The sequence below is a fragment of the Ambystoma mexicanum genome, chromosome 4p (assembly GCF_040938575.1).
Source record: "Ambystoma mexicanum isolate Mex_15411 chromosome 4p, UKY_AmexF1_1, whole genome shotgun sequence".
Classification (NCBI taxonomy): Eukaryota; Metazoa; Chordata; class Amphibia; order Caudata; family Ambystomatidae; genus Ambystoma; species Ambystoma mexicanum.
The window spans coordinates 1142363427-1142389140 of NC_090927.1; the positions used below are offsets into that span (position 1 = coordinate 1142363427).

At 47.9% G+C, this 25714-nt stretch overlaps 1 protein-coding gene across 5 annotated transcripts in view; it reads right to left on the minus strand.

The window, feature by feature from the left end:
• UTRN (utrophin) overlaps window positions 1-25714 on the minus strand; it is a 2010688-nt gene that overhangs the window by 1595878 nt on the left and 389096 nt on the right. The gene's annotated exons all lie outside the window — the stretch shown is intronic.

The following is a 25714-nucleotide window of genomic DNA, read 5'->3' on the forward strand; positions in this document are numbered from 1 at the left end:
ACGGCTTCCTGTGCTATTCCTATGCAGACGACACGCAGATCATACTTTGTCTGGGTCTCACCAGACCGGGTACTGCTGCTCGGTTTAGGGATTGGCTGGAGGTGGGTGGTTGGATGGCCGAGGACTGGCTGAAGCTGAACGCTGAGAAGACAGAGGTTCTGGTTGTTGGCACCCCTTACTCTTTTGTCCTTTTGGACCCCTGATTTCTGGCCTGCTATTCTTGGCCCCCTCCCTTCTCCTGTGATCGTCATGAAGGATTTGGGGATTAAGCTATCCTCTGCCTTGTCGAAGCACAACCAGGTCACCTCCACCTGGGCCATTTCAAGCTCAAAATTCTCAGGAAGGTTCTACCTTTTATCCCCTCTAAATTTCACGCTTCTGTGGTAGTTGCCCTTGTGCTTAGCATTATTGATTACTGCAACACACTTTATTTAGCCCAAACTGCATACCTCTTTCGCCGCTTGCAGCTATTAAAAAATGCAGCGTCTCAAGCAGTATTGCAACCTCCATTTGGTGCGCAAATGTCACCCCTTCTTAGCCAGATCCATTGGCTTCCCTGTTGAGGAGCCAGTACTGAGTCCTTGTGTATTATTCATAAATCTTTTTATAAACTTGGAGCTGAATATCTTCAAACTAAATTCTTCCCGTATGTTCCTCTTCGAGCTCTTCGCTCCCAATCTGCATTGATGATTCAAATACCTCGGGTAAGACTTTCTCGTATGGCTGGTAGTGCCTTCTCTGTAGCAGCTGCAAAGACTTGGAATACACTTCCGTTTTCCCTGCGGGCAACCACTAACCAGCTTTCATTTCGTCATGCTTTGAAGACATTTCTTTTTTAGGAATACTCCTGTTGGTTTCTTCTCTGGCTTCTATCTATTAGTTGAGTGCCAATGTCGTCCTCGGGAGTAGGGGTGCTTTATAAATTCTATTAACTTAACACTCCAGTGAGGTCCAACTTGGCCAGAACCCTAGGGAGGGTCTTGCATAGCGGGCTCACCTCCCAAGCCTCAAAGGGGGTGGCTTCCCCTTGGGGAGAAGGGACAAATACTCCGGATTCATCACATTCCCCATATGTAACTAGGAACAAATTAAATCTCTGAAGACCGAAAAATATGAAATGCTAGATGTATCCTTCGGATACTCAGCAAGTCTTGAAAGGAAGTGAAGGATAATTACAATGAGGGCACTGTAATAATGAACAACTAGTGATGACCATTTCTGCGCCTACATGGATCTGAACGTGGCTCAAAGGTATGTGTTGGCGCACACCCATGAATTGGAGCGCAGTCAGAGTCTATCACGCCTGAAGGCTTGGCAGGGCACTGCCAGCTGCTGCAGGAAGTGGAGAGAGGTGCTGGATAGCAGCATAAATCATGTCGTTATCCCCATGGGCTCCATGTGCATTAGGGGCCGAATCCATTTAGGAAATAAAGCTCTTCCAGCATGCAGCGCACCTTAAACCCCTCTTCTGAAAATGGCATGGGCCCGTTAAGGGTTTCCTGCACTATATTTGAGTGAGAGAGGGAACATGATTGTTGTCTGGGACACAACTGCTGGGGTGACTCATATGGTGCCAGGCAAGTTTTTAGGGCTGGTGATTGGTTTATCTGTCCTTAATCATGTAAAGGCAGTCCTCTAAGTAGGTCGGGCGAGGAACACTTTCCTAGCTAAGCTGTTCAATTGCCATGGGTTATCAATAAATGAAGAGTTACAAAAGGTGCCGTAGAGTACATCAAGTTCAAATGCCATTCCATTTCACACCAAGATGTGCTTCCCAAGATTGCAGGTAATTTTTCTACAGCATCGCTTACCCTCGCCCCACATACACCGGTTTCTGGGCCTCTGGTTACTTCTGACCCATATTTAGTTTTTCCTTCTCATTTTTCTTTTTTATCCACCTGGGCCACGAAAACCTTTACCATGGAAACATATCCACTATAAAGTGACCCTGGTCCTATTTCCCAGCAGAAAACAAAACCAAATTCATTAGTTGCATTTAGGTGCCCAACTGTAACTCAGTAAGCAGGCCATCATGTTCGGCTGCTGCTGGTCCAAAATTCTGGTGTTTCTCTGTACTAGACACCAAGTGTGGTATGCTGAAACACAATTTATGGGGATTACGGCAATATTTACACCAGTGGACTCACTACTAGAACATTTCTTTTGCTCTAATAGAAATCTAACTACAAAGATTTCCCCAAAAGATTTCAAAATAGTTTCACGTGGATTAAGAATTTCGAGAATAGTGGGTGCGAATACTGTTCCACATTGCATACACCACAACTGGTAAAAACAAAAACGAAACCAGAAGAGAAATCAATAGGGCATACGAGCCTGCGCAGTTCAGTAGTTTTAGAATCATGCACTCGCTTAATCTCCGACACTATTGTATTCTGTCACAAAGAGAGGGGATCAGAACACCTGAGACTGGGATATTGAGTTCTTATACAGTCCTATTTACACTTCAGAGGAAGATATATATTTCTAGAAACAACAAAATAGAAAGTCCTATGGCCACAGGGTAGTAACCTGCAAATGTAGAATGGCCATGCCCTAGTGTCACTTCCAAGGTAACACCTGCCGGCAACCTGAATGCAGGTCCAACACTGGCAAACGATATAAATTATGAGGACAGGATAGGTAAACTCCCAATGGAACTGTGGGTTTTCTATTCAACAAAAGATAGTAGCTTTCCGTCAACAAATTGGTGTCAGGAGGGGTGAAACAAGACAGCATATTCCCTACTTTAGAAGGTCTTTCATGCCCCGAGTCTAAACAGTCCTGTCACTGCTCTAGAAAACACATTTTCCTGGGTGATCACCCAGGAAGGTGTCCACAAAAGTAACTCAGCGTTCGGGAAATAAAGTGTTCCAGGGCACTTCTTTCCACGTGGTTGATCCTGTTTTTTGTTCAGCACCGGCGACTTGGCCTCTGGTGATTGATGGCCATATTGTGTCCTCAGGGGTCGGTATTGGACAGGTATGCAATGTCCCCTCCTGCCCCTGGGCTCTCCCATGCTTGGCGGTCCCACCTGGGACAACTCGTGGAAAAGACATTTACAAAAGGCCCCTGAACTATGGGCTAGAGTGCTACTCATTCTATTTAAATGGATCGTGAGCCATGGGAAGCTCCCCGAGTCATGGAAAAATAGTATAATACTACCTATATACAAGAAAGGACCACGTAAAGATCCTGTTAACTATAGAATGCTGTCCATGCTCGACATCCCGGCTAAAATATTTGCTAAAATCCTGCTAATTGATCTAAATCAATGGATATCCAAATGTGAAATTTTGCCTGATAATCAAACTGGCTTTAGAGCAGGCTCATCAACCACACACAACATAGTTAACTTAGTAACTGCAATAGAATATTCACGTAAGGTACGTGGACTGTCTGTATATGTTGGATTTATAGATTTTTCTGCGGCATTTGATACCATTACTCGAAGTAAGCTATGGGCCAAGCTCAATAAATGGGGAATACCTCCTGGGTTATTGTATATGATACAACTGCTACACACTGACACATCTGTCCGAGTTCGTATGGATCTTGAAGGAAGGCTTTCTGAAGGGATATCAACAGTTTGTGGAGTCAAACGAGGCTGTACATTAGCAGCCACACTTTTTAATTTATATCTGGCAGACTTTCTAAATGAGGTCAGCAATAGTGATTTTTTACATCACGTTTGGCACAGCTAAACTTGGGTGACTAAGTTACGCAGACGATCTTGTATTAATCGACTATACACCCAAGGGCCTCCAAGTAAAACTAGATGAGTTAGTAAAGTTTGCCAATAAGAATGATCTAGTTATTAATACTGATAAAACAAATGAAGTTTGACCCCAAAAATCTGACTAGAACTCATAAAACAAAATGGATGATTGAACTGAGACAGCTTGAGGTTGTAAATGAGTACAAATATCTAGGAGTGGTCATAGATTATAAGCTTGACTGGAAAAAGCATTGGTGTGAAACAAAGAAAATGCATGACAGCCACCATGGCCCTAAGTAAATTTATTGGTACTCAAGGAAATATTTCTGTGAATACTGTGGTTACCCTATACTGTACCAAAATTGTTTCCCGTTTACTTTATGGTGCGGAAATATGGGGAAGCTTCTTTAAAAAAGAGTTGAAAGTATTTGAAGCAAAAATGCTTAAGATCTTACTGAGGATGCCTAAAAATGTGTCTAATGAATATCTATTGTTAGAATGTGGACTAACTAGTGTGAACAGTCGTATAGAATTAATGGTGGCCATGCTATATGTGAAGCTTTACCGACTCTCCAATGGCACATTTGTGATAAAGGTTATGGATCAATATGTTAGATCTACAACCAAACAGAATTTTGTCACCATAAACAAGTGGAACACGATCTATGATAAGTGGACAAAAAGTGACAAAGACGATTGGCTGTTATTCTCTATTGCACAGATTAAGCGCAAACTAAAAAGGCTAATCGGTAAACAAGATAAAGAACAGATGATAGTGAATTTGGGTGAAAAAGTAAACAGCGGTCCCTTCCTTAAACAATTGATGTGCAGGGAAGGTTTACCCACCTATCAGTATGCATTCCCAGAGAGTAACACGATTAGATGGTATCTAAAATTCAAATTTAACATTTGTAATACACTAGTCATACTAGGTACAAAAAACGGTATCCACAAGAACTTTCGATACTGTAGACTATGTGGGATCAACACTCTGGAAACCGCCAACCACATTATATGTGAATGTGAAAGTCTCGAGGAAATGCGTAGAAAATGTTAAATGAAATATACTAACAATACTTTCATGTGCAAGATGTCTGAAATGTGGCTGAGTCTTATGGCTGGAAACGATATGAATTTAATATTTTATTTGATGAAGTTTTTTGTGAAAACTTTAGAGATTTTAATTGAATTATCAAAAGGTGTTTTAAAATTTTTATAGAGATGGTTTTAATTAGAGAAGTCAAAGTGTAAGAAGTATAATATGCCTTGAGATAATGTGATTTTATGTACTGTATATGTAAAACTGTAATTGTTATACGCATATTAAATAAATGAATAAGAAAAGACATGGGTGTAGTTTTCCCGCTCACCCTCCCAATTTCTCTTCAGCTTGGTTCTTCCTGAATGGGACAAATCAGGTAGGGATCCTGCGACAAAAGTAAAGCGATGAGTAGTGACTAAAGTGCCTAACTCAGTCCCACGCTACCACTAAATCAGCAGTGATCCCAAATAAAGGTGAAACCAGCACAGCCAGACAGGTATACCGGCTTAGTCGTTTGGTGTAGCACACATCAAGGCCAGGTGAGCTGATACAGAAGCAACACAAACATTAGTACGGAGATAACACAATTAAAGAATGCCCAACCAAGGTTCTATACAGACAGGATCTTTAATTAAACTAACAGAAATGCACACAACTAAGAAAATACTACTGGTACACCCCTGCAAGGGAAAACAGAGAAGGTAAACTTAATAAAGGGATACTTTGGGTTTATAGACAAGGGTGCTCATGCAAAGATTTCAGCAGCAAAATGCCAACGTTAATGAATGTTTTTCAAAATGTCGAGGAGGGGGGGGCTTAAGAATCATTAGGGTCATTTAAGAAGGAGCAAGGGAACACGGTCTCTTCAAATAACTTCAGCTTCTAGTCTTTGGAGCTCAACAACATTGTGTTTTGGTTCCTAGGCACTTTATTGCAGTTAAGACAATTTCGAGAGAGTAGAGCCATGCGTTCCCAAAGGCTAGTCATTATCAAGCCTGTTAGAGGCAAAGTCTACTAGCAGATCGAGTCAGCATTCAAATCAAGTCGAGGCAATGCTTCTGTGGGATTTAGTCGGCTGTCAGACGCAGACTTCTTTGCATCCACAGAGTTGGTTGAGCCATCGGGTGGCAGCGATGCAATCTACTGGGATCAAGTTAGCACCTAGACGGCTCCAAGAGCAGAAAAGCAGATCCGCAGATCTAAGTATTTGAAGTGCCAAAGGCAGTACCGCAGATCTGGTAGCAGCTTGAATACAGTTGAGCTGGCTCAAAAAACATCTTTAGGTGGTAGACAGGGTGTGAGCCATTTTCTGAGCTTTGCAGTCGCTCAGAGACCAGAGCCAGGGTCTCAAGAGCAAGGGGAGTCCCTTCTGCCTTTCCCTGCCAGAAAGGTTTGTAGGGTGCACTTAAAAAATGGTGTCACCTCCAGTGGCAGAGATCTGGGAACCAGTGTCTTGGTTGTAGTAGGGCTTTCCCAGGCTGCTGGTAATCACAAATAGGCCCCTTTGGATTGCTAGTGTGAAGAGCGTTCCTCTTCCTTGAAGCCCTCGGTCTTCACCTCCAAGGTAGAGGTCTTTGATACAGACAGAACTCACAACAGAGTACCAGGTAAATCCTTCAGGAAGTTGGTAGCCCTAGCAAAATCGACCCCCTCTGTGGTCTGAAGCTCTACTCTGGGCCGCTCCACCCCATTCTCTATCTCCCTGCATCAAAAGGTATCCAGTAATCATCACCTTGGAGTGAGGTGGCCATTGAGATGACAGGACTGCCTTTGAAGTGTTCCGGTCCTTGGAGGAAGGCAATACAACTTATTATATCAATCAAAGAGTGTTTTTCCTGGCCTCTGCCCAAAATGGTGGCTGTGGGTACACCTAGCAAAGACAGCTGAATTCACACCAAGCCCAGTCATGAACAATTCACTGTTCACCAAGCAGACAATACATGACAAATACTTGTGGCTAAATGTTTGAGCCATCTCAGTAGCCACTTTGTCAAAACCATACATGGCATACACATTTAGATATTATTCTGCCACCAGGCTGTTAGGGTACACAATTGAGATATTCTTAACCTGAGGTGCATACAGTTGAAAAGACACACCCGTTTGTTGAAACTGTGGTCCAGCAGCTGTGTTCATGAACGCACATGTACTGTTTGCATCTGCCTTGCTGCCACTGCAGAGCATCTCTGTTGGACTGTCATAGCAAAGTACATGTGTTTACTATGCTTTTTTATGGTGCACTCACTATGAAAGGGGCATCTGCTTATTAGATTTCACTTTCAGAAATAAAAATAAAAAAACAGTCTATTGCCACTGTCACCAGATGGCATTCTGCTTTACAGGCCCCCATTTGGGTTGGTGGGCAGTCCACCGACCCACATCCTCAAGTATTGCTACCTCCTCTGCCCATGTGACCTGTTTTTTCTCCAGGCATGACCTCCTTGGTCTTGCCACCAGAACCCTTGGGAGCCTCTCTCCTGCAATTTGGCCCAGTTGGCTTTGGCCAACGGCAATTCTCTACTTTTGATCCCACGGTCCTCTTGATTCTTTCTTCCTCTTTGTGCTCTTGCTGCCCCCTCCTCCCAACTCCAACATTTTCCGCCCTCTCCTTTGCACCTCTCTTGAAATATTACTTTTCCTCTGCCAGATCCAGCCTTTCCTTCCTGTCGTCTCCATCCTACCTCCTCCTGTTTAGCCTCCTTCTCCTCCTTTTTCTCGTCAGTCTCTCTCACTCCCTCCCTCCCAAACCTACTGGAAACTGGCTGCCTTTAATCATATGCTCACCGCCTCCTCTTTTTTGTAACACCCTCACTCTCTAACTAAAGGTGATGAAATGTTTCCACTGTTTTGGGTTGTTTGCCCACGATGATCGGGTCAGGCAGAATTGTCATGGTTACTATCTGAAGTGATTGCAGCAACAGCCCTGATCACATCACCAGGCATCTGTAAAATCAAAATGGCAGCTGGCCTTAAAGAAGGCACAGTCAGCCTCGTGGAAGAAAGGGGCGGGACTAGCAGAGCAGCAGGGAAGCCCCAAACCTATTCAAATCCACCAATAAGAAACAGACTAATAATAACACAAAAATAGGAACAATTGAGGAGAGAAGCCTATGGAGCATGGTGGGTGAGGAAATGCAGTAGGAGATTATGAAGGGTGTTGGCAGCTGGAGAGAAAAGGTCAGCAAAGGGCCTAGCGAGGAGCAGAAGGGGAGAAAAGGAGACTATGGGGGAAAGCCATGAGAAGGGGCAAGAGAGAATAAAGAGGAGCTAGAATGAAGAGAGCAAGGCTGTAGCGGAGGGACTAGCCAGGGAGAGGGCGAGAGTACAAAAAAGGGAGAGTGACCAGGTGGAGAGGGAGAGACGTTCTGGTGAAGGGTGATTAGGTTGGGAAGGGGATACCATTGGAAGGCCAGAGATGAGGTGACAACAAAGGGCAATGTGGGGAACAATGAGAAGCTGAAACACCATGTGGTGGTTGAAGGAAGTACTAAATGAGAAACAGGGCGATACACTAGAGGAGGTCAGAGACAGAGGAAAGAGAAAGAGGAGAAGGGAACAGACACCCCCTTCAACTGAGGGGTGCAAACGGAGGAGGGGTTGGACGCAACAGCATGTGGCATACCATCAAAGAGTTGGAAAGACGTGACTAAGAACGGCATAGGGCTGATGGGAGAGATACCCCCTTAGGCGTGGAGACTGTTGCAACTCCAAACGTTTTCATTGAGGGGGAGTTGGGAAAACTGTTAGGTTCCCCATCCCCAAGCTGCGGGGGGGAGCCCCCAAACTTACTAAGGTGGCCCCAGCCGGGGCAAGCCTGGAAAAACTCAGACCACTATTTTCAAGGCTGCCTAGACCTACCGTGAAAGCTCATTCAGACCCAGATTCCCAGAGAGGAAAATATTCTATGGGGCTGGGGAACACGCAGCTTGCAACCAAAGAGTGTAAGAGCAAAAAACGAAGTCAGGGCCAAAACCCCCATATGGTCAGTAGACATACTTTTACCCAGAGCCTTTTGGACTTAATTGACCAGGCTTAGATTTCCCCAGACACATTTCTTTAACTTAAAATCACAGAGAAACCAGACACAATTTCGATTTGTTTTCCCTTTAGTTAAAGCTGGAGGGGCAGAAGCTTTTGAACTGTTGCGGCTCTGAAACAACAAACCCAAAGAACTTCCATCCGGATTACGAGGGAACCAAAGGGGCTGAGAAAATATGTGGCCGATTTCTGTACACTATCTAAATTCAATGAAAAATACTGAAAATAAATATTCGGAACATGTTCTTTTTACACACACTCGACTTTGATACAGTCACTTATGAAACAAAATTCCAGCCTTAACATAGCTACTTCCAGCAACAAGGACAAACCATTTTTGCAGATACTCTTCAGGACTTGCTGAGGTCAAGACATGTTTTGCCTACCTTTCCCAACTGAATTCGAAGACATTAAAGCCTATAATGTTATATACATCAATTTGCGTATTTGATAATCTAGCACTGCTTATTAGTTGCAATGAAATGCTGTAGGCATAGCTTTATGTTCAATTAACTTTGCATTAGGAGAGAGATGCAAATGTTGCATGTTTTGCATATAATGAAAGGCCCATCTGTTAAAATGTTTAAATAAGCTTGCCCTTGAATAAGCTATTACAACATATAATTATTTGTTGGGTGCCTGTTCTATGTCAGGACATGGAGACTAGCATTTTGCTCCTCAATCTTTACTTGAAGGTCCAGCAACAGGTAAATACATTGAGAAAAATAAAAATTCCCAGAACACCCAAGGTTTGGTGCAGTGACATCTTTAATCAAAAGTACTTTTGGGGGGGGGGGCTGTTGAGCAGCCTGCAAGATGGCTGCTTAGCTTTCATGCTCCGTGCCCGGCTGCTCTTCATCCGTACATATCAGCGGATATATACTCCATCAGAGGTCCGGAGTGCGCGAATCAGGCTGCCAATGTAGTGGGCGACACTACGATACCTTATGTGGGCGGATTGGAGCGCTGGATGCCCGGTACCGGCGGGCTCTTTGGGCGGTTGAGGCCTCGTTGCTGCTGGATCGGGCTGCGGCCTCGCCCGCTGAGGATCTCTGGGGGCTGGGTTCCTGTCTGCCTTCTGCCTGCGGGTCCTAGAGCTTGGGCGGCGGCCCAGGGACTCTCCCGCCTGGCTTCGTGAGCGGCCCCGAGCCCCGCTGGGCTTCCTCATTCCGCCACCGTTCTCCCTCCTGCCCGACGGTTGGCCCCGACTCCTTCCCGGCCTGCCTCTCGAGGGAAGCGGGGGCGGGCAGCCCCGCCGACACTTGCCTGCGGGAGCCGCCAGAGCGGCTTCCCCGACTTGACTCCTTTGCGGCGCCCCGAGGACTCTTCAGGCCGCCCGGCTTTGCGAGCGGGCCCGCGCCCCGCTGGGCCTCCTCTTTCCGGCCCTGCTCTCCCTCCTGTCCACCACCTGGGGCCGGCTCCTCTGCCCGGCCTGCCTCCCGAGTGGGTCGGGGGTGGGCAGGCCTGCCAATACTCACCTGCGTGGGCCGCCGGAGCGGCCCCTCCAACTTGACAACTGAGCGGAGCCCCGAGGACTTTTCCGGCCGCCTGGCCTTGCGGGCGGGCCCGCGCGCCGCTGGGCTCTCTCTTTCCGCCCCCGTTCTCCCTACTGCCCACCACCGGGGGCCGACTCCTCTTACCGGCCTGCCTCCCAAGTGGGACGGGGGCGGGCGGGCGGGCCCGCCAACACTCACCTGCGGGAGCCGCTGGAGCGGCTTCCCCAACTTGACCGCTGACTTCGCGCGGGCCCGGCGCCCCGCTCTCCCTTCTACTGCCAGATCGCTGGGCCCCCTCTGGCCTCCCGGAGTGGACCCTCTGCCGGCGGCCCCTACGGCCCGAGGTCCCTGGTGACGCCTGAACGTCGGGGGCTTCCCTGCTCCATCTGGGGGCTGACCTCCATTCCTCGACCTGCTCTCCCTGCCGCTGGCCGCCTGCGGAGCATCCCGCGTCCTGCTGCTTCTCTGACCACGGCTCCCCTGCCCCGTGGGGCGGCCCTGGCCACCGGAGACGCCTGGCCCCCTCTATGCTGCCCGCGGATCCGGGGGTAGCCGTGCTGGATTTGGCCCACGCCTGACACCACATCCATCGGGCTGCTGGTTGCGGGTGGTTGCAGGTGAGGAGTGGGGGGTCCTTCACTACAGCTTGCCGCCCCCTCTACTTCACCAATCCTTGGGGGGCACCGCTGCGGAGCATTATCGCCCCCCACACTCTGAGTGCTGTGTATAACCCTGGAGCCTTGCTGCGCCTGCACTACGGACGACCCCCGGGGGGATCACCCTGGTCCTGCCATCCCCATTGCCAACCTCTCACTCCCCCGCCTGCTGCCCCCCTGCAACACCCTCCGCCCGGCGACCCTCGCCCGCCTGGCGCCCTGGGCCTGGGTTGCGCTGTGTGGCGATCGCTCTCTGACTGCTACACGACCTGATCCTTGCTGGGCCTGTCTTTACGCTATAGTCCCCTATCACTCCTGCCAGCCGGACCTACTGCCTCCTCGTACAGGGATACACGCACCCCGCTACGCACCTGCCTGCTGCGCACCTCGCTTTCATCCCTATATGGTGATTAGCCCTGTATGGCCTGCCGCCCCCTCTGAGGCCCCCGCCATCGCCTGCCCTGTGGCCTGGTACGTGCATTCTGATTAACTGCCCTCCGGATCTTGGTGTGTCGCCAATATGTCTGGCAAGTCACGTGGGGCCAACAAATCTGGGGCAATAGACAAATTCGCCAAAAATCTCTCTAGACAAGAGCAGGGAGGAACTACCCCACCTCAGGATGATTCTGCTGCTCCGTCGCCCCCCCCTCAGCCAGACCTTACAATATTGATGGAATCTATGGCCAAAAATTTTGCTTCGTTTCATGAAAAACTAGATGACATCAACGCCAGTGTCGCCTCACTGCGCACCAAATTGGACCAACATGGTACTAGGCTGGTCGAGGCTGAGACCAGGATTGGGGCCAACGAGGATGTGGTGCACACGCTCCAGAGCACGGTGTCCGACCTGGTGCGCGATATGAAGCAGGTCAAGGCGAAGTGCGATGACTTAGAGTCCAGATCCCGCAGGAACAATATCCGCATCATCGGGGTTCCGGAGGCGGCCCTCAAGGGCAAAATGGAACATGCTGTTGAAAATCTCCTGAAAGACCTCCTGGGCAATCCTCAACTCTCCCCCTTTTTCACTATTGAGCGCGCTCATCGCGCACTGGCTCCCCGCCCCAAACCCGGCGATTTTCCCAGACCAATCATCGCCAAGGTTCTCAGTTTCAGGGATAGGGATCTCATTCTACGTCTGGCTCGAGAAAAGGGTGAACTGAAATTTGAGTCCCAGACAATCCGTATTTTCCCCGACTTCTCTGTCAATGTCCAAATGGAGCGCAGACAATTCAATGGTGTGAAAAAACTGCTCCGGGAGAGAAGGGTAGAATACGCCATGCTGTTCCCCGCAAGGCTGAAGCTTACCCACCGCAATAAGTTGGATTTTTTCACGGTCCCAGAGGAGGCGGTGAAATTTATTGAGTCCCATATTCCTTTCCCTGCCCCTCTCGACGAACCATCAGCGGAGGGTTAAGTGGATTGGCCTCGCCCCGAGACTTGAATCCTTTATTGCACCAATGGCCTCCTCGCCATCTGCATTTGCCTCGCAATCTCATGAACCCTTGTCTTGCATATCCTTTGTTTGTTGTAACTTGTTGTAACGTCTCCTGAAACTTAATATGGGACATTGGAGCACGAACTACGGTATATCTCACCGACCACTGGGGACTTCTAGTTCTGTACCCTCTGTCTATCGTGCTCTGCTGTGGTGTCTCTTGAAAATCACCATGTTTCCTGCTGTACGCTATACAGTGTATACCACCGATCAGTCATCCTAGTCGGGCTCACGGCAGCAGCGACCCCCGCTGCAACTGCAATGCAGAGTTTGGCTTGTTTTGATCCCTGGTTGCGCCCCTGTTGGGCGCGCGGGTGTGGGGTGCCCTGTTTGGGTTCACACGCTCGCTTTGGTTTTCTGGGTGGGTACACGGGCACTGCTGAGTTGGGGGGAGGGAGGGAGGGGGGGCTCAGTTGCGGGATGTTATGAGATATGTCGGGGTTCCAATTATTGGGGGGGGGGGACATGAATCTCATTCTGGACTCCGAGTTGGACAGATCCGGAACCGCACCCAGGGTGTTGTCCAGGGCTGCTCGCCGCCTCCGTGCACATATGGCAACTGCTGGGCTGGTCGATGCATGGAGAGCATTCTACCCTCTGTCTAAAGAGTTTACATTCTACTCCTCTGCCCACGACAGTCACTCCAGAATCGATCTCTTCCTTCTCTCTGCCGGGCTCATGGCCAAAACACTTACCATACAGATCCTGCCACGCACGCTGTCCGACCACTCCCCGATCACATTGGACATAGCCCTGCACCCGTCCCTCCCCCAGCACTCTAACTGGCGTTTTAAGTCAGAGGCGCTCCAGGATATTGTCTTCAGGGCAAATATCCTCGCCGATATTACCTTGTTTTTTGACACTAACAAACGACACGACACCGGATGGGGTGAGATGGGAGGCATTCAAGGCCTACATCAGAGGCATGTGTATCTCCAGGGAGGCGTGGGTCCTGAAAGCTATTAGAAACTCGTTACGCCGCTCTGAGTCTAGACTTGGGGGGGGCTGGAGCGCGAGTACGCTGCCTCCCCTTCCCCACCGAAGCTGGCAGAGATACGTTCTGAACTAGATAAATTTGAATCCCTTGCCCTCAGCGAGATAAGATACTTTGCCCGACCAGCTGAGGCCCGGAGGTATGGGGAGGGAGAGAGGCCGGGTCGCACCCTTGCCCGTCTTGTCCGATCCGAGCGAGGCAGAGCCCGGATCGACAGTGTCATCGACAATAACGGAGTGCGACACTGGTCCGACCGGTCCATTCTCGAGACCTTCACAGATTTTTACGCTACCCTCTATGCCCGACAGCGGGAGCACAGCCCACAGGACCTGGACGCTCTCCTCGACCGCATCCCAATGTCCCTCATATCTTTAGCTACTAAAGAACAATTAAATGCACCCTTCACCCTCGACGAGATCGCCTCGGTCATCTCCGCCCTCCCTAAGGGGAAAGCTCCTGGCCCAGATGGCCTAACTGCCGAATTCTATCAAGAGCATGTTGCGCTTCTTGCCCCGCGACTCCATGAGGACTGGGCTGAGTCCCTGCGCCTGGCCACCCTTCCCCAGACCCTGCGCGAGGCCGTCATCACAGTGCTTCCCAAGCCGGGTAAGCCTCTTGATGAATGCGGCTCCTACAGACCCCTGTCCCTCATCAATACCGATACCAAGATTTTCGCCAAGGTCATAGCTAACAGGTTCCTCCCCATCATGAAATATCTGATCCACCCGGATCAAAGTGGTTTTGTCCCTGCCCCCTCCACTACATTAAACATCCGGCGGTTATTCAACGTTATTTCTAGGATAGACCCCAAAGCCAACGCGGTTGCCGTGACACTAGACGCCCAAAAGGCGTTCGACATGGTCTCATGGCAATACCTGTGGGCGGTGCTGGTGAAGATGGGGATCGGCCCTCACATGTTGGCCTGCATTAAACTGCTTTATACTAACCCTGTCGCCAGAGTCCTGGTTAATTCTCACCTTTCAGCTCCCTTCACCCTCCATAGAGGGACCCGTCAGGGCTGCCCATTTTCTCCCCTCCTTTATGCGATGGCTATCGAGCCCATGGCGGATAGTGTCAGAGACAACCACACCCGTAAAGGTATACGGCTACGGGACACCCCTGAGATCATATCACTTTATGCGGACAACGTGCTCTTGTACATAAGAGACCATCGGTCCATCTTGACCCGATCATTCGTGAAATAATCAAAATTGGCACCTTCTCGGGCTTCACTATAAATTACAACAAATCAGAAATCTTCCCCCTCACACCCGCAACTCCCCAACCTGCATGTGAATTCCCACTCAAGTGGGCCCCCGAGGGCATCAAATACCTGGGGGTCCAGGTGTCCCTCTCGAAACCCTCTCTATTGGCTGACAACTATGGGGCGGCCGCACAATACACTGAGACCAGGATGAAAAGATGGTGCCACCTTCCACTCTCACTATCAGGGAGGCTCTCCCTAATCAAGATGATCATCGTCCCAAAGCTCCTATATGTATTTGCTAATGTCCCACTCTGGCCCGGAAAACAATACTTTGCTGACCTGCACGCGGGCTGCGCTCGCTTCCTGTGGCATTCAGGTGCCGTTCGTAGGAAGTGGCAATTTATGACTCTGCCCTACGAGAAAGGGGGCTTCAATGCGCCCGATCTTACTCAGTACTGGATAGCCGCACAAGCTCAGCACGCCACTTACTGGTACCACCACCAGGACCCTCCCCCCCATGTTAAGCTTGAGAGACTCGCGACTCTGGAAGTAAATGTCATGTCCCTTATCCTCTTCCACTCGTATCACGCGGACGCCCCCGCTGACCCGGTGGCCTCCACCATCAGAGCGTGGCGACATGTTCTGATGCCCTACTCCGACTCCCCCCCGTACTATAAATGGCTTCCCTTGTGGTCGTTCCCTGGCCTCACCCCTACACAAGATAAACTACTGATGCGTCACTGGGTGGACCTGGGATACAGATCATTCGCCGACCTGTTCCCCGATGGGAAATTTATCACCCCTCTCACTTGGAGGCCAGGGCACTCTAAGTCCTTTCTGGAACTGCTGCAATACTTTCAACTCAGAGCAGCTGTCCAGGACATGTGGCCCTCGTATCCTGATGAACCCCCTGGGTCCCCAGAGATTTGCTATATTGCGAACTCCGCAGGGGGCAGGGGCATAGTGTCCGCCCTGTATAAAATGTTGATGGCGAGAGCCCCCGAACCCTCCCATGCTGACCGGGATGCCTGGAGCCGCGATCTGGGGTTGGACATCACAGATAGTTTGTGGACCAAAATGTGCATGCATACACGCAAGGTTTCTCTCAGCTCCAGGGTCAGATGCATTCAATACAAGTTGCTCAATCGCCTATATTACACCCCTCACGCGGTTGGGAGATTTGCACAGGACCACTCCCACTCCTGCCAGAGATGTAGATCCAGCGATGCGGACCACGCACACATGTTCTGGTCTTGTGGGGCACTGGCTCTGTTCTGGGACGCGGTGCTTGGGGCTCTCTCTGAGATGGTGGGATTCCACGTTGACCCCGACCCCCTGTCTCTACTGTTTGGGGTCTGGGAGGGGACTGACGCGAAGCGGGCTGCTAGATTCCTGAATGTGGCTGCGATTGTGGCCAAGAAGTGCATTCTGCGGTGTTGGAAACGCCGATCCCCCCCCTTCACTACAGATGTGGCGGAAAGCCCTCACTTGGACACAAACATGTGAGGAGGACTACATCAACATGTTGCCTGTGAATGCTAGACCTAAAAATGTTTGGACTGAGTTCTGTAGCTACCTTAACAGAAGGGTTGACCTGGAGCTTCTGTCTTCTCCCCCATCTCCGGGGCAGGGGATGGACCATGCTGTAAAATGAATGGCCTGCTGTAATTTACCTGCTGGTATATGCTTGTATGTTTTCTTTGCTGCGCCTCTGCATCGACACCTACTTCTTTTGACCTGTACCCTATGTTGTTACTGTAACATTTGCCGTGCCTACTTCTGCTTCTTGCCAATAAAGAAAAGTTAAAAAAAAAAAAAAAAAAAAAAGTACTTTTAGCACAAGGTCACGTGGGCCTGCAGGCCAATCAAGTAGATACTGGCTGGCTCAATTATCACGTATCCTTTTCAAGACATAACACTTCTTTGTTGCTTCTTTCAGTAGATGAGTCATGCTCCGTTTAATCTGTTTCACTATTAATTGTGCTTTGTGTTCTTTACATGAGGGCATCTCCTTACATGCGGTTGTATAGAGAAGTTGTGACATGTGGCTCTGTGTAGAGATTCATTTTTGGTGTGGGCTGCAGCACAGCAACATGCCTCAGAGTCTTGCTCAGATCAAGTGCTGTACTCAACAAATTTGGTCCTGGTTTCTGAAGCGTGCAAGACCCGCAGGCTTCCACATAGCTCCAGAATTTCCCCTGACCAGTTTACCTGTGACCAGCAACCACCAGCAGCCAGGCCCATAGCTCTGCCAGCCACCCCATGCCCCTCAGCTTGCAGTTCTGAGTCACGCTAAGCAGCACTGCACGCAATCCTTAGGACAGTCCAGGGTTTGAAGTTCTGACTGCGTATGCAGGAGGTAAAAGCAGCTTCTGGGCATCTGACATTTACCAGTAAGCAGAAGCGAACACCGAGTACCAAAGAGCTAGTCCTTCTCCTCACGCATCCACATTACTCAACCTCTTTCCCCTGAATGACTGTGTGCAGTACATTTGCACTGACAGATTTTCGCGCTGTGTTTCTACCCCATAGATTTCAATTGGTGGAATTAGCTTACTGGCTGTCCTTGAACATTACATCTGGTTTCACAGAGGACTGTAAACTCTTCCACTGCACTTCTGCCTCTTCGTGCTGCCCACCTCTTCTCTTTACTCTCTCCCCCACACAACTCTGGGCCTATTCAGACTGCTAATTTAGAAAATACAGGGCACATTATATCAAGCTCAGAATCTTCGACTCGAGGAGGAGGAAGAGTGTTATTCCATAGAACATGAGGTTGGTGAGCTGGATGCTTTTCATCTTTTTCAGATGGATTAACCAGTGGAAGAATACTACACAGATTACCAGGCTAGCCCACTAGCACTGAGCATCAAACAAGTCCTTGGAAGCTCTGTTGAGATGACTGTGCAAGAGGGGCTCTTCTTCTCAGTAAACAGAGGATGCCAATGCAGACCACTGTTGGCACTGCATGATCTCAAGCAACCACGACTGCTCATCTGCTTGGGCCTTGAGCGAAAAGTTGACACAGCTTGTGGAACCTTCACAAGTCCAGCAAGTGAGCAGTAGTCTGGCCCAGAAGACCACAACCCAGGTGCTTAATCTCCCTTCGAGAGACTCAAGGCAGCCTACATTAATGAAACAAAATCAGTGCCTGTACTCGTACATGCAGGTTATTACTACATGTTCTATGTTGAGCACCTTGGAGCTCGGAGTTGGAGCCCCTTGCTTAATTGTTGAATGAAGAGAATGTTGGAGCCTCTAAAGAATTTTTGATGATCTTGCTTGACATGACAGTACGGAACGCATACTTTAGATACAACAAAACCTTTTTCCAACAAATAAATGGAACCGCAATGAGAGCAACTATGGCGCCAGCCTATACCAATGCCTTTATGATCAAATTTGAGGAGGATTATGTCTTGCACCATCCAGTTTGGCAAAAGAATATCAAACACTGGGGTCGTTATATAGACGAAATCTTTTTGATTTGGAAAGACACAAAGGAGAATCTACAACTGTTTTTGCAATATCTCAACACGATTGACACAAGACTTCAGTTTACATCAGAAATTGGAAATCCTGGTTTACATTTCCTAGATGTGCAGATCACACCATCAGTTCCTAAATTTGAGACAAACATTTTCCACAAACCAACGGACAGGAACAATCTCCTTCACAGGCTAGGTTTTCACCCACCTACAACCCTCCTGAGCTTACCATACAGCCAATTACTAAGAGTTAAAAGAATTGTTAATACCGACACAAACTGGAAAAGTGAATCGACTAAAATGCTCGACAAATTCAGTTCAAGAGGGTACAATGAACCAGAACTTCAGGAGGCAAAGCAAAAAGTGGATCAAAAAGAACAAGCTCAGTTGTTAATACCAAAAAATCATCACAGCAAAACTGACCCACAACTGGTATTGGTAAGTAAGTACAGCATCCAATGTAATAGGATCAAGAAAACAATATTTAAGCATTGGCCATACTAGAATGTGACCCAAACTACAAGGCAATTTCAGCAACAAACCAATTTTTGCTTTTCAAAGAAGCCATAATCTTAAAGACCTTCTAGTGGATACTACCCCCAATCGAATCAAAAAACAAAGCAGTAAACATCCAGGAACTTATCCATGTCTTTCATGCAACAACTGTAATAACGTGACTAAGGGCAACATCATTACTCATTCACGTACTGGTGAAAAAATACCATTGAAGACTACGCCACATGCGAAACACAGAATGTAGTGTATGCAATCAAATGCCCATGTGGCCTTACATATGTTGGACAAGCCAGTCGCAAAGCATGCATACGCTGGAATGAACAAATCTAATGCAAGAACTAACAACCATCATTCACCCATATCAAGGCACTTTCAAGATCATAAACACCAGCTATCTCAAATGAGGTTTCAAATTTTGGAAGTAATCAGAACTAAAGATTTACGCATGAACATAACCAAGAAACTGGAACAACGAGAAGCGCATTGGATTGATCGGCTTGGAACGGTTGCTCCCACAGGTTTGAATGAAGAACTAGACTTATTTTGTTTTCTATGAACTTTACATGATGGAAAAATTTCACCCATAAAAGTAATCACCAACAACGAGGAGCCATAAGTATGGCAGCATTGGACACAAAGTTGAAACTATCGACAAGCAGCTGATTAAAATTCAGGACAAGTATCTCTCATAATGCACAGGAACGTATATGAGCCATGATGTGATATAGAAATAACAATTGTCAATGAATAACCATGCCATATAAACTGTATGTATAACATGTACAGAGTAATTCACATTCAGCAGCGAATGAAGCATGATATATTAATGTGTTTATTTGAAGATACTAATAGGAGACACTTGATGTTCTAATTAAACAAATATCACTATCAGGTTGGGCAACATTCACAGAGCTTCACGACGAAGTCAAGTGCACACTAGCACATTTTTACATATAATGTATATAGAACGTACTGCCTTGCTCTAATAACACTGTACAATTATCATGCGTTACACTACTGGTCATCAGATCCACTCCACCAGGTCCAACATAATTTAAAGAGTAAGACACAGATAAGAAGCACCTAATGACTCCTCGTAGTCTGATCTCTAGTACGGTTGGGTGTCTAGTCAAAGGATCGAATCCAAAGGGTCGACAGGTCAAAGGATCAACACCAAAGGGTCGACAGGTCAAAGGATCAAATTTTTTTTTTTAACTATATATTTTTGGGGGGTTTTCATTTAGGGAAATAAAGTGATTTTAAGCAAAAAAAAAGAGGGTTTGGGGGGAACCCCCCCTTAAAAAAAAAATGTGAAAAAAAAAAGAATTCGATCCTTTGACCTGTCGACCCTTTGGTGTCGATCCTTTGACCTAGAACCGTACGGTTGCATTTACCCTGCACCTAGATGCCGCCCACAGGGAACTACAACTCCCTAAAACTCATGGACCACCATATTGCGTCATTGCGCATTCCGACGTGATGACGTATTACATTTAAGCACGACGAGTGGTACGCAGCGTTCTGTTGCCAGGGGGAACCTCCGTTGCCCCAGACACCACAACGCTGCGGATCCTCGAGACGACCCTGGAAGGAAGCGTGAGCAGGTAAGCTTTGGAACAATGCTCGTATCAGCATAAGCATTTGCAGTTAATACACGTAAGGTTCCCAGCTGATTTGCGTGTCCTTCTTTAGAAAGGACCGGCTGTGTGCAACACACCACCCCGAGACTCTTAAATGGAATCAGATTAGGAGCGCTCCTCATCGGCAGTCTGATGAGTTAAGCCAGCATATGGATTTGTCTATGTGTTTCTTTTGTAATACGTATTAGCTAGCACAATGACAATTACTAGAGTTAGGGCATACACATTAAAATGGATGTTAAGCAGGGTATTGTTCATTTCTTTCCAGAATTTCTCTGCATGCACAAATAACCATGTGTATCATCAAAAGCAGCTCCAAAGCTAAATAAACCCTGGTTTACTCTCATGAGATGCGGCATATAAGTTTAAAACAAAAATAGTTCGTAGCTAAACAGTGTGTGAATTGAAGGAATTGAATAAAAAGGAAATCGTACAAAAAGTCATCAGGTATGTGTTATTCTGATGGCATGCACAACTTCAAAAGAAAGATTATGAATGTTGACAAATGCAGATTGTATTGTTTATCTTTAGTTGATTGTATCTGGGGTGACGTTAACCACAAGTTGTTAATGTTTTTTAGAAACCCGCCCTGAGGAAGGACACAGTCCAAAATGTATCGGCAAGGGCTTCTGCCATAATGATCACAATATAGAAAAACTTGAAAATAAAGGTGTAAAAGTGATTGAAATGCAAGCAAATAACAGGAGTTGATATATGGATGATTGACTACAAACAAAGTACCACAACATTTTGAATTGTAATACACTTGAAGTAGTATTTACTACAAAAATAGGCGTCTCCAAAGCTCAGTGGATGTGGCACTGAGCTGTTCTCTCCTGTTACTTTTTCTGTGACATTGTGTATGTCGCATGTTTTGGATGACGCCTTCAACTTCAACAATAAGGTTTGATTAGTGTTTAACAAACTTTTTGAATACAAGCAGTGCCCGCCATATCCATTGAACTTGGCCACCTCCTTAGTAGCCTGTGCCACAGAATGTGCTAGAAGCCCCATTACCAGTGGGTGGCACAATGTAAAAGATGACAATGCATTACTTACCGTAAAAGCATTTCTGATGGTTGTATCTGCTTAGATTCACATGCTGTGCATAGGTCTGACATCCAGTGTCAGACCTATGCAGAGTATTGCATTTTGTTTTTCGAAGTCGAAAAGGGGACGTCGACAAGGCGTGTCTGTAACACTATCCCTATAGTGACGTGCGTTGTACCCACAATCCCTCACGCGTCGAGGTCCCTCTGTTTGTATTTTTTCTGCCCTGAGGGAGCCTTCTATACGTGAGTGAGTACAGAAAAGAGAGATGTAGAAAGATGTCTATGTTCCTTCCATCCGAGCGGGGAGGAAGGGTGGGCGCATGTGAATCTAAGCAGATACAACCATCAGAAATGCTTTTACGGTAAGTAATGCATTGTCTTCTGATGTTTGTTAATCTGCTTAGAATCACATGCTGTGCATAGACTAGCGAGCAGTACCCGGAGTTGGCGGTGGGTTATGAGAAAGAACAGTAGAGAAAAGATGTCTGAATACTGCCTGTCCCACCTGGGAGTCAGATCTAGAGTGTGCATCTAGTCAGTAGTGTTTTGTAAAGGTGTGCACAGAACTCCAGGTAGCCGCTTTGCAGATGGACTCAAGGGGAACATTTGCAATGAACGCTATGGAAGCCCCAGTGCCTCGAGGGGAATGTGCTCTTGGCTTGAAGGGTAGTTCTCTCTTAGCAAGAGAGAAACAGAGTGATGCATTGAACAATCCATCTAGATATAGTGGACTTTGAGACTGCATCTCCTTCTCTTCCTGCTGCCACCGAGACAAAGAACTGGTTAGTCTTTCTCAGTGGTCTGGTTCTTTCCATGTAGAACATGACAGCTCTGCGTACATCTAGTGTATGCAGACTTTTTTCTCCCAAGCTGGAAGGGTTTTGAAAGAACGTTGGTAGTTCTATTGACTGGTTTACATGAAATTTCGAGATGAAATTTGGTGCAAACCTTGGGTGTGTGCGTAGAACCACCTTATCCTTGTGAACTGTTACGAAGGGGTCTAGAACAAAAAGAGCCTGTAGTTCACTTACTCTCCAAATGGAGGTGATAGCTATTAGGAAAGCAGTCTTAAGAGTGAGGTCCTTAAGAGTTGCCTTGTGGATGGGTTCAAAGGGAGGGCCCATGAGTCTAGAAAGTACCACATTTAAGTCCCATCCGGGAGCTGGGTTAGCTATCGGAGGGTGTATTCTCTTTACCCCCTCCATGAAGGCTTTGATAACTGGTATCTTCCACCACGACACTTTAAGTTGGGAAGTGGTGCATGCAGAAAGTGCCGCTAGGTGGACTTTAATGGAATTGAACACTAGACCTGAATCCAGTAAATGGGTCAAGTACAGAACAATGTTCGTGGGAGAGCAGTCAACCGGGTTGATGCTCTTACCTCTACACCAGATGACAAATCTTTTCCACTTGCTAGAATAGCAGTGGCGAGTATTAGGTTTTCTGGCTTCCCTGAGGATGTCCATACATCTCTGCAGGAGTTGTAGATGTCCAAATTCTATGATCTCAGGAGCAGGGCTGCTAAGTTCATGGTCTATGGGCATGGATGCAGTGTCCTGCCCTTGTCCTGTGACAGCATGTTGTACGGGCAGGGAAGTCTCACTGGGGGAGATAGGGACATCTCCATCAAGTGAGCGAACCATGGCTGCCGGGCCCACATTGGGGCCACTAGTATCATGGTAACCTGTTCCTGGTGCATCTTGTGCACCACCTTGTTGAGAAGGGGAGTAGGGGGAAAGGCGTAAACCAATGTCCATGACCATTGAATCAACAGACCGTTCCCCTTGGACTGGTTTTGGGGGTACCTGGAGGCGTAACTTTGGCATTGTGAGTTCTCCAGTGTTGCGAACAGGTCTATTTCCGTAAATCCCCATTGCGTGAAGACGTCTAAGACGATGTCTTCGTGCAATTGCCATTCGTACTCTTCGGGCAGGGGGGGAAGTCTCTGCTGAGTTCGTCTGCTAGCAGATTGAGTTCCCCTGGTACGTGTTGTGACAGTAGGAACTTGTTGTGTTTGAGAGCCCACTTCCATATATTCTGTGACAGTTTGGACAGTCCTGGAGAGTGGGTTCCCCCCTGCTTGTTGATGTAGTACATGGCTGTGGTGCTGTCTGTAAGGACCATCACCGTCTTCCCTTGTAGGTGTTCCTGGAAGGCTTTTAGTGCTTTGAACACCGCTAGTAGCTCCAGAAGGTTTATATGCTTGGATGCTACGTTCGGAGTCCAGACTCCGTGAGCAGTTTGATGGGATAGGTGAGCCCCCCATCCTGTGAGGGATGCGTCCGTGGTTAGAGTGGCCTCCACCGCGGGTGTGGCAAAGGGTTTCCCTATTATCAGGTTTTCCTTTGTCCACCACCGTAGCGAGAGAACCAAGGCCTGCAAGACCACCACTAGATCGTCCCATTGTCCGCTGGCCTGACACCACTGGCTGTTGAGCCACTCTTGCATTGGGCGCATGCGCAGGCGCGCGTGAGGTACCAAATAAATACACAACGCCATCATACCTAGCAAACGCATCGCTTTGCGCACCGTCACCTCTCGACCTGCCACATATTGGGGGATCTGAAACAGCATGTTTTGGACCCTCTCGTTGGAGGGGAAGACGAGGCCGTCCTTTGTTCGAATTAGAGCCCCTAGGAATTGTTTGACTTGGCTGGGGTCTAAGCTGGACTTCTTCTCGTTGATGGAGAAGCCCAGTTGGAACAAAAAGGTCTACAGTCTTTTGGGTGTTTGAGAAGCATGTCTCGTAAGAATCCCCTGTTATGAGCCAGTCGTCGAGGTAAGGGTATACTGGGATGGATAACCTGCGCAGGTGTGCCGCTGCCACTGCCAGTACCTTTGCGAATACCCTTGGTGCAGATGCTATGCCGAAGGGTAGCACTCTGAACTGGTAGTGTTTGCCCTCTATCATGAACCTGAGGTATTTTCTGTGCGTTGGCAACATTAAAATATGAAAGTATGCATCTTTCATGTCCAGTGTTGTCATGTAATTTCCCTGTGATAGCAGTGGGATCACTTCCTGTAAGGTCACCATACGAAACTTCTGGGGTTTGACAAACTTGTTCGCTGGGCGCAGATCTAATACAGGGCGCATGGTTAGATCCTTTTTGGGTACAAGGAATTACACTGAATAAATACCTTCCATTACCTGAGATAGAGGCACGACCTCTAGGGCTCCTTTTTCCAGCAGTTGGTCCACTTCTTGGAGAAGGATGGCGAGGTGTTCTGGTGTCATGCGGCGTCCCCTCGGGGGTCTGTATGTTGGGGAACTGTTGAACTCTATACAGTAGCCGCGGGCTACGCTGGAATGTACCCAGCGGTCTGATGTTATTCCCTCCCATGCTGGAAGAAAGGATGTTAACCGACCCCCGACCGGCGTAGCATGGGAGGGGACGCAAATCTTCGCGTCACTTGGTGGTGTTGTTGGCTTGGGAGCCTCTGGGGGTGGACCCCGGCCTCTTCCCTTGCCATGACGTTGACCCCTCTGATTGTACTGGCCGCTATTACTCTGATAGTTGCTGGGAGAGTACTGTTGATGGTTTTGTTGCTGGCGTTGTCCACGAAAAAAGCACTTATTACCAAATCCCCGCCTATTAGGAGGTTTAAAAATTTGGTCTAAGGTCTTTATAGTATCAAATTCTTTTTTCGCGTTCTCCAGCGCGTCATCCACTGCTCTCCCAAAGAGGTTGGATTCCTCTATGGGTTTATTAATAAGGGATGCTTGTGTTTCCGCCTTAAATCCGGAATTGCGAAGCCAGACGTGAGGCTTCAGTAAAATTCCTTGTCCCAAAGTGCGGCCAGCCGTCTCTGCTGCATCGAGGGTATTCTTGATGATGCTTTGATTGACCAGAGAGCCTTCGTTAACTGTAGCCAGTAAACAAGTCCTTAGGGGTTCAGGAGCTTCTTCGATGTCCTGTCTGAGCTTAGCCCATTGAGCATCGGCATAGCTTGCCAATAGGGTATTATTATTGGTGATTCTGGTAGAGAATGCTGCAGAGGTGGTGATTCTCTTGGCTAGGGCATACAGCTTCTTCCCCTCTTTATCTGGGGGTGCCTCGCTTAACTGAGGCGAGGATAGGTATAACCTGGCTAGTGGGGGGTTTTTCTTTGATAATCCTCTCCACAAAATCGGTGTCTGGGGTGACGTCTCCAGTTTCGATTTCGAAATGCGCTGCTGCCTTCTTCAGCAGTGCATTGAAGGTGGGTTGAACATCGACAGGCGAAGGGTTCCTGACTGGTGTAGTTTCAGTAGACCTGATGACTATACTGCTACTGCCTGTGTCAGTCGACCTAGCCGGTGACTGCCAGGGATTTTGGTCGCCCTCGCCTGTGTCTTCCTGGAATCCTTCCTCACATAGGTTAGTTTCCTCGTGAA